The following is a 10,042-nucleotide window of genomic DNA, read 5'->3' on the forward strand; positions in this document are numbered from 1 at the left end:
TACTGTCTTTGCCCATTGGTTATGCTTATATGCATCTACACAAGTACTTTGGTTGATCTCTTCCCCCTCCTCCTCCCCTCCCCTGTCTTACGTCTGAGGTTGACTGTTCAATGCTTCCATGTCTCTGGATTTATTTTTGTTCATCTGTTTGTGTTGTTCGTTATATTCTACAAATGAGTGAGATCATGTAATATTTATCTTTCTCTGTTTGGCCTATTTAGTGTAGGTCCATCGGTGCTGTTGCAAATGGTAAGAGTTCTTTTTTATAGCAGCATAGTGTTCCATTGTGTAGATGTACCACAGTTTTTTAATCCACTCATCTGCTAATGGGCACTTAGGCCGTTTCCAAATCTTAGCTATTGTACATTGTGCTGCTGTGAACATAGGGTTGCATATACAGACAGTCCTCAGGTTATGTCTAGTCTGACGTATGTCGTTTTGTGGTTACGTCACCATCTCCTATTTATTTATAAAACAAAAAGTTCCGTTATTTCGACATATGTACATGTGTCCATTATGTTTTTTATTATTTATTTACCACAAGTATTGATCAGGAATTGTTATCTTTCTTTAAATTTTTTTTCAATGTTTCACTTCATTACTGCTGTGTATGTGCTCCATGTGAGTGATGTAGGTGCTTATGTAGGTGGGTTTCAACTTATGGCAAAAGTCTCATTACATCGAGACATAGGAACAGATCTCCGAAGTAACCCGAGGACCTACTGTATTCTTTCTCATTGATGTTTCTGATTTTTTGGGATATATTCCTAGAAGTGGGATTACTGGGTTAAATGCAATTTCCATTTTTAATTCTTTGAGGAAAGTCCATACTGTTTTCCCTCGTGGCTGTGCAACTCTACATTCCCACCAGCAGTGCATGAGGGTTCCTTGTTCTTCACATTCTCACCAGCACTTGTGTTTTGTTGATTTGTTGATGATAGCCATTCTCACAGGTGTGAAATGATACCTCATTGTCATTTTGATTTGCATCTCTCGGATGATTAGTGACTTTGAGCATGTTTTCATATGTCTCTTGGCCTCTTCTGTATGTCCTGTTTCAAAAAGTATCTATTTAGGTCCTTTGGCCATTTTTTACTCCATTGTGTATCTTCTTTTTGTTAAGTTGTATGAGTTCCCTATATTTTGGAGATTAAATCCTTATTGGATGTAACATTGGCAGATATGTTCTCCCATGCAGTGGGCTCTCTTGTTGTTTTGTTGATGGTTTCGTTTGCTGTACAGAAGCTTTTTATTTTGATGTAGTCTCATTTGTTTATTTTCTCTTTAGTTTCCATTGTCCTGGGAGATGTATCTGTAAACACATTGCCACGAGAATTGACTGAGATTTTGCTGCCTATGGATTCTTCTAAGATTCTAAGATTTTTATGGTTTCCACTCATACATTTAAGTCTTTTATCCATTTTGAGTTTATTCCTGTGTATGGTGTGAGTAGGTGGTGCTACATGCCAGGTCCAGAGTGTAGATGCCATTTATCTGCCCACCTGCCTGTTGTTTAGGGCTGTTAGAGTGATCCATAGGAACAAGATAGCATACATCAGTGTCACTCAGGCTTGGAAATCTCCATGTGGGTGGGTAAGGGAGAAGGGTAAGACAGAAAGAGATTATGGAGTTGGTGAACTATAATTTTGGAAAAGAAGGTGATTAGGAAACAACCAGTTCTCACAATAGCAGATTTGTGTTATCTCTGAAGTTGTGCCTCTGAGAATGAAGCCGTGTAAGACAAGTGTGTTTCAAAGAATTATGTGGGGCAGGTACTGCGGAGTGGTGGCCTTAGCGCTCTGGGGTGGGGCGAAAGGGTGAAATGAAAGAAGAAAGCGACTTTGATGAGACCAAATCCTGGTGTCTTCTCTGATGTGGGGAGTAGAGGGAGCCACTGGGTATGGAGGGTGGGGAGTATGATGCATATAAAATCCTAGGAGAGAAGCTGATCAAGAACTGAACTGTTCCCATTACCACAGGATATGAACTTTGAGCACGTGGCCATTGCCTTCTATCAGGAGTGGGGGCTCCTTGATGAGGCTCAGATACTTCTGTGATGTGATGCTGGAAGTGTTTGCACTTGTAGCATCTGTAGATAAGACCTTCACATCTCGCTTAAGGTCCTAAAGTGATGTCCTCTCTTCCTGTATTCTCCAGCGTAACTTTCTCTCTCCCACAGCCAGTCCATGGACTCTGCTGACTCACACCCCCTTTCTTGTCCACCGTGCTGCGGCTGCCAGTGCTGGGCTGTGTGGAGAGTCCTGAGCAATGAACTCCTCGAGCATCCCTAACACCCACTGTTTCCCAAAGTGCAGAAAGTGTCTGGAGTCACGAGTATTACAGACAGCTTCCCCTCAGAGGTATGGACAGTCATCCTGAGGGAGCACCAAGCTGGCGGGCATCCTGCCCCTTCTCTCCTGGCAGGTAGGCCTGGCTGGCCTCTGATTATCGGGAGATCGTGGTCTTTCTGAAGAGGTCACTTAGCACGTCATCCCGGCAACTGGGGGAGTGTCCTTCAGAGAAGAGAGGAAGAACTGAAAGCAGGCATGAGGACAGGAGTGTCCTCAGAGAGCCCTCCCTTCCCCTACCTGCCTCCCCAGATGTCCCCTGTGCAGGCCATATGGCCAGGACCACAATTTCCACTCCTACTCGGACTGTTCACAGCCTAGCATCACCCCAACACACACAGCGCCCTTGGTCAGGATGGCTAGGGCTTGGTGGCTGGTTCAGTGGAGGCACATGTTCGGTCAAGGCTGCCTCTGTTGGGTGCCCCTCCCTTTGGTATTAAGTCCCCAGGGCCCGGGGCAGAGAAGGACAGTGACAAATGGGGCTGCAACATGCCAAGGTGGGGTGATCTCACCAAGGCCTAGAAGCAGAGGCAGCAGGGAACACGGAGCCCTGGGGTCAAAAGTGGGGCTGCGTACTTCACAGCTGTAGTATGAATGGGAGCCCCTGGCTGCAGACCTGAGCTGAGGTCCTGGGAGGCCAGCCCTTGCTCTATCCATGGCTCAGAGGGTGAGCCCTGAGCAGCTGGGAGAAAATCCTCATCTCTGCATGGTGATTTTGACCGCAAAATCAGTTTTACCTTGTATTTTGTGCTTTTCTCCAATCTCTGAATTTTCTACCATGAACATATACTCTTGTCAAAGGTAATTGAAGAAAAAAATTGGGAAAAAAACCCTGAAAAGACCTTCAACTACCTCATAGTAAGACAGGTGATGGACTCTCCAAATACAAGTGAAAAATGCATGTGGTTGGAGTTCTGGGAGCATTAGGACAAGGCTGATTTGCACAGCATCTCGCTCCAGGCCGCCTGAGGACTGTAGACCCAGAGCCATGCACACTGTTGGGATTCTTGCTCCTTCCCCACTCTCCCAGGACCTATCCCCCAGCCCCCAGCCACTCAGTGTCTGCACTCACCATAAAGTTTGAAGCACCCGCCTCTTACCACTTGAAATCGGGAAAATTTGGCTTTAAGCCTTGTTCAATGGCCCAGACAAGCATCCACTGTATGAAGTCAGCATGCGGAGCACAGAGGAGGAGATGTGCAGACTGCAGCAAAGGCAGAGAGCGCGAGTTCCCAGCTGTTCGCTCAGGAGATGGTGGAGGACAGCCCAGGACCTGGCAGCCCAGGAATCAGAGCGGATGCATGACACCAAGTCAGTGCCGCATCCACTGAATGGGACAGTGTGATGGTCACGCATTTACTTTGATGGGGACCTTGTTTTATGGTGACACTGCTTTGCCATTGACAGGACCGTGATCATGACGGTCATGAGCACCGTGATTATATGGTGAATGTTAACTGTTCTCCGACGTTGTGTATAAAGGGCACACCTCCTGACCACTGACCTTGCTCTGCTCCCAACATCCGTGGCTTGGCATCTGTTCTTCTAGTCTGTGTTCTCCTCTTCCCACAGCCCACCATATAATAACCTTTCTTTTTAAAATAAAGGCAAGTGGAAATGGTGAGTCGATTTGAGGGGAAAGATGTACGTAATCACAGAGGTGATAGAAGCAGGGCAAAATCAGAGAGATGGTACAAGGACGGCTGGAGACAAAACAAGGCAGTAGCTCAAGGCCTCTGGACCGGTGCTCCCAGCTCTGACAGTGACTGTGAGCTGAGGTTCTGTCTGTCCACTGCTCCTCTCACTGCAGCATCCAAGATGTCGCACACCCTTAGCACAGCCCCAATGTCACTCTGGACTGAATCCTGGCTCGGCAACCTCGATCCAGTTGTTCAAAATGCTTGAGTGGAGCAATAAATACTTCAAAACATAAAACATGTCTAAAAGGGGACTTATCTGCAAAAGTCAACGATTCCCTGCTCTGACAATGAACTTGGAATAAAGGGCAGCAGTTTCTGATTTAGCTGCTCAAAAATAGCTCTTAAGAAAAAGTCTTAAAAATAATAAAGTCTTCCAACGGTGGCCACACATGTGATGAAGCACAGTGACCGCTGATGAGCTCTGCACTGCACACGGCCATGACCTTCACGCTGCAGGTTCTCGAGAGGGGGTAGCAGTCAGCCAGGGGACTTGCTGAGCACGGACATTGTGGGCCAAGGACCTGTGTGTATGTCCCGAGGCTCCTGGAAAACTGCGCTGTGCTGGAGTCCGGCCCAGAGGCTGTGACCACTCATCTCTTCTGAAATCAGAGCCCACCCTGGCTACTTCAGCTTGGGGTCAGCAGGAGGCATCCACTCTGTGTTATCTGGCCTTTAGGTACTGGAGTATTCTGTTATTTGTGGGGGTTTCTATGTACTGTTTTTTTTGTGTGTTTTTTTATTTAATTTCAGAAATAAGGGAGGGTATATCGTGAAGACGCTAATAAAGGGAAAGGTTCGGAAACCCTTAGCGTCGAAAAAACTGAGAGGCCAGTTAGGAGAGGGTGGCAAGTCAGCGGATGACCAGAATCTTTTTTTTTTTTTTTCCAGAGCACTGGGCAGAAATCACATCGCATCAACACCTGCCGCGGGCCTTCGTGATGCTTTGTTTTAATTAAACAGTCGGATTCCCCTGGTCCGCACCAGTTTTAAGTCGCCTGCTAGGCGCCGTCCAAGGTGAGGCACCGCGTGGAACCACGGCCCTGGGGGCGGTCCCAGTGGGGGATGAAAAGACCAGAATCTGAGACATTTAGACAGAGCTGGGCAGCCTACGGGAGACTTGTCCTTGCTTTTGCTTCTCCAAAAGTGACTCCCTTTGCACCCAGTTGCTAAATTGTTATCCCCGGATAACCCAAGAGAGAAAGGGGAAAAAACACCCACACAATAACAAATGAAACCACATTTCCTAAATGTACTTGGGAAATCAGAATCCTCTCCAGCTCAGGAGTGATGGAAACATTGCGCAGGGCAAAACCAGAATCAGGACTGAGTGAGTCATTTATGCTCTGACGCCATTTAATGAATGTAGTGGCACCTTGTGCCAGTGCTTTACTTAGCACGTGAGGAGAATTCTATATTTCTCAAAAAGTATCCTCGTTTGAAGTATAAAAAAAGTAAAAATAAATGAAAACAGTGAATGTAAAGGGCAATACATTGCAGCTAACTGGAAATGGAGGCTTTCCAATGTCACAAGAAGGACCTCATCTGGGTTCTAATCCTGGCTCTGCGGCGGAGCAGCACTGTGCTTACTCAACTCGCTTCCTTTCCTCTTCGATGCTTCAATGTCCCTGTCAACAGAAGGGACAGGTGGGAGAGCGTAAATTCTGTGATTTCAGCAGAGAGGCCTTGCAGGACTCATGGTGATTTGACCTCAAGGCTGGGCTGGCACAAGACAATGTGAAGGCCCAGCACCTGGGGCTCAGGCCCCAGCCTAGGGGAAGCCCTGCGGGACAGAGGCCGGAAGTCTCGACACCGGGGCTGCTGATCGCTGGAGAAGGGAATGTGTTTGAAAATCACCCTGGGGTCCAGTGACTCCAGAAGAATATAGGGAAGACTGAGTTCCTATGGTTGAAGACTATGAGTGCTGGTCCAGGTGTCTGACTCAAGCTTCCCTCCCAAACAAATACATGGTTTTCTAGGTCCTGAAACCTTGAGACAAAACCTGATACTCCTGCTTTAGTGGCTCTAAACTACAGACTCTCTGTTCCCTTAAACAAGCTCATGGCCAGCTGGCATTCACCATCCCTCACAGGAGAACCCTGAGGGCAGGACGGAAAGAAACTCTGAATTGGCTCAGTGCTGGGAGGGACCTGCCATGGAGTAGAAGATGCAGGCCCAACAAACTGCTCACTGCTCTAGATGCTACAGCTTTCCCCACTTGTGAACATGCAAGCTTCCTGTTCTGTGTTTAAGTTACTGCTGCTTGAATCAACTCACTTCTTGGGAACAGGATCCTGGCACTTCTGTGGATCCGTAATTCTGTATTCTTCTTCCTTTATTGTATGTAAGGCACTGGACTTGTCTCTATAATGGAGGGGAAAGAAAAAACAGACTTGACTCAAAATTGACTCACTGGCCCAGGCTGGGAACTGGTGGAGAAAAGCCAGCATTTTTCTGGGACTCAGACATCACGGTGCTCATGACCATCATGATCATGGAGTTGGGAATAGGGAGATGGAAGCACGTGTCGTGGGTCTGGGAACCCTACATGTCAACAAGACCTGCTGAAGCATCGAGGAACAGGCTGTACATCATCTCAGGAGAGCAAACCTTGAACCATCTGAACCTCAGCTCAGACATGCCTGGGCCTTGACAGGTCAGACCCTGGTTCTCTTGCTTGAAAATGATTCTGCTGGGTTGAGGCAGCTGCTCAGGCTCCTTCAGCCTTGAAGCTGATGAGGTCCCACCTAATTCGAGGGCTCTTCTGAGAGTCACCATGAAGTGAGCAGCCCGTGAACAGTGATGGCTCACAAACCGCTGGGCCCCTGACTGCTGACCTTACTCTGCTCCCAGTATCTGTGGTTCGGCGTATGTTCTTCTAGTCTGTGTTCTCCTCTTCCCACAGCCCTGCTGCTGGGCCTTATGCTAGAACACTTTCCTGTCTGGCTCTGACCGACCCCCCACCCCTAGGCACACAAACTCATGGAGCGCAGGCCCCACAACCTTCCCCGGGCTGCGGAAGATTCTGCTCGGAGCAGACCCAGGAAGCCTGCCAACTGCCTGGCCTCCTGCAGACACTGTCTAATGCAGAACCATCATCAGATCATCCTCCTGGTACCAGGCCCTGCTCTTCTAGAGAGCCCATTTCAGGCCACAGTCATTTCTACTCTAAAACTATAGTGTGGTTTTCCATGTAAACCATCCTTGGTAGGTGGTGTGCCCTTTGTACACAACGTTGGAGAACAGTGAAACATCACCATGACCTTGGGGGCTGGGCCAGTGCCCCTGCGGTCACTGTGACCAGGTCTCTGTCCCTCATGTCCAGCCATTCCCGATCACAAGCAAGGACAGTCTAGCAGCACAGCACCAAAGGGTGAAGACCACCCTGGACCCACCAGATGCATTCGGATTACCTGACGTCCAAACCACAAGGTGTCCAGCACCCAGCCTCTTCCTCCTGCCTCATCTCTGGCAGCTCCCTCAGACTTGCTGGCCAGCATCTCTTAAACACTCACTCCCAGTGAATCCCAATCATTAGTGAGACATGGATGCCTTCCACAGCTGAGCGCCGCCTGCCCCAGCCGTCCCTTCTGCCACTGCCTGCACTTCCCTGCACACAGACCACACCACGCTCCAACTTCACCTCCCCCACCTCCTGCCCCACTGGACAGCCTTGTCCCATCCAGGTCAGCAGCAGAATTCCAACTCCCACCACCTGCTGCCTTCTCTGCCTCCATAAAGTTCCTCAACACCTATGTGGTGTGCACACAGCTCTGCTCACAGCCCATCACGTCTCCTGGTTCCTGGCAGTTGGGTCCCTGTTTCTGCGGGCCTCACAGGGCTTACACCACAGCCAGGTGTGTGTCCTGTTGGCAGAGGGAGGACAACCACGGCGCACCCACAGCCCTCCTCCAGCCCATCAAGGGGAATCCAGACACAGAAAGGGCTCAGCCTGTGAGGTGGATTCCTTCCCTAGGTACCCCTGTTATATTTTTTAAATTGAAATTAATTGCAGAAGCAGATTGAGAATTGCCTGGCAATGGGCAGTGTCTTTGAAAAGCCAACAAAAGCCAAACACCCCTCCGTGAAGACAGCCAGACCCATTCCGGGAAACAGGATGATGTGCTGGGAAGTTGGTCTGTCTCTGCCCTTGAGACAGCAGGGCACCAGGGGGCGCTCTGCCCAGACTGTGGAGGCCTGGGCGTGGAGCTGGACGCCAGGAGCCCTGTGTGGACAGGCGTCGGTCAGCCCCGCCCCTTACATGCACTGAGCCTTGTTATCCGCACTGTCTTCTAGAAGGCTCTAGTTCTCCTCGGCCAACATCTTGATCTGGCTCCTGAAGTGACGTTTCTCTTCCTCCCAAGTCTGCCTCATGCACGTGAGCACTAAAACCCAGATCAGCGTCTCCCACACCACACGACCCTGTGTCTCCACTGCTGGGAATCTGCTCCCAAAAGAAGAAAAAGGCCACGTCACAGAGTTGCCATTTCGGTGTGATCACACCCGTCGGACGGGCCAACACGGCCCATGACATGGGGATGGCCAAGTGCACCTTCCAGTCAGGCAGCCACTGCCAGGTGTGGCCACTGAGCACTGAACACGCAGCCAGTCTGAGCTGAGACGCGCCTGCACTGCAACATATGCAGCAGGTTCTGAGGATTTAACAATGTAAACTCTCCCATTCATGAGCTGCCCTGCAGGGGCGTAGGCGGTTACCTGTCTATCTCCTGCCGCAGCCTCTCTTTCTCCCTTGTGGCCAGGGCCTTGGCCTCCTGCTCTTGCTGCAGGGCCTCCTGCTTGGTGGTCAGGAGCTTCCTCAGCTCCTGTAGCACCGCCTCCTGTTTGAGCTGGTCCTGCTGCCTGAGGAGGGAAACCCACCCACTAGGCACAGACTCGCAGGAGCCTGCACAGCCAGCCTCTGTGAGTGGCTTCTCTCTGCAGAACTGAGGGAGGCGGGGATGGGCAGGGGTCTTTTCCAACCCTCCCCCCAATGTGTCCCCAGGGTCCCTTCCAATCCCTGTGAAGCAGAGGGTCCAAGGGAAACAGAAGGGGCCACAGGGAAGTGGGACAAGAGCCCTAGGAGGCCACCAGTCACCCACCAGTGGCTGGCACTCACCTCAGCCTGACCGCCTGGCTCTTCTCCTCCCCCCAGTCCTGTCAATCAGCAAGATGCCCAGTGCCCCTTGGAGGCCATACCTGCCCCGTCTCCCTGCCCTGCCTGAGAATGGCTGGTCTGAGCTGCAGCTGAGCGAGGGAACTGGTCACCCAGGAATCACTGATCAATGACCAGGACACGGCTGTGGCCCTGGACACTCCCTCTGGCAGGCAGGGTGCCAGGGGGGTATGCGCTCTGGAGGGCCTACCTGCTCGGCCCTGTGTGCCTTCAGGGTGTGTATGATGTTGAACCATTGCTCGAGGTCTCCCTCCAGCTCTTCATTGAGGGTCTCCAAGTGCTGGCTGCTGGCCTTTTCCTTCTGTAGTTGCATCCCCAACTCTTCCGCCTGCGGAGCCAACGACCCAGCCCACAGTCAGGTCACAAAGTGAACTTGGCTTTAAAGCAAACCCCACACCTGTCACCCCATGGGTCACCTGGCCCCCGGCTCGCCCATGTGTCCTGGACACCACCCAGCGTTACCTCCTTCCAGAGCTGCCAGTTCTCCTCCTGCAGCTCCGTGCACTTGGCGCTGCTCTCCTGCAGGGCCAGGGAGGCGCCCCCAGCTCCTGGACTGTGCCCTGGAGGGTCTGGTTTTCTTCCTCCAACGCCAGGATTCGGATGGAGGCTGAAAGCAAAGTGGAGTCAGAGCCCAGATTCCAGAAGTTCTGCTTCCCCTCTCTGCCCCCGGCCTTGAGACAGCCCTCCCCCCGAACCCTAGGTCTGAGGGGCTGAGGCTGGGCAGCTGGGTGCCCTCCCGTTTTCCCAGGGTGCTGTTGCTGTGAGCATCTGAGGGTTCCTCAGGCCGTTGTGGCCCCCCTGCTGGCTCAGCTCAGTCTGTTATG

The sequence above is a fragment of the Myotis yumanensis genome, unplaced genomic scaffold (genome assembly GCF_028538775.1).
Source record: "Myotis yumanensis isolate MYYU_CA2020_CCGP unplaced genomic scaffold, mMyoYum1.0.hap1 SCAF_23, whole genome shotgun sequence".
NCBI classification, from domain to species: domain Eukaryota; kingdom Metazoa; phylum Chordata; class Mammalia; order Chiroptera; family Vespertilionidae; genus Myotis; species Myotis yumanensis.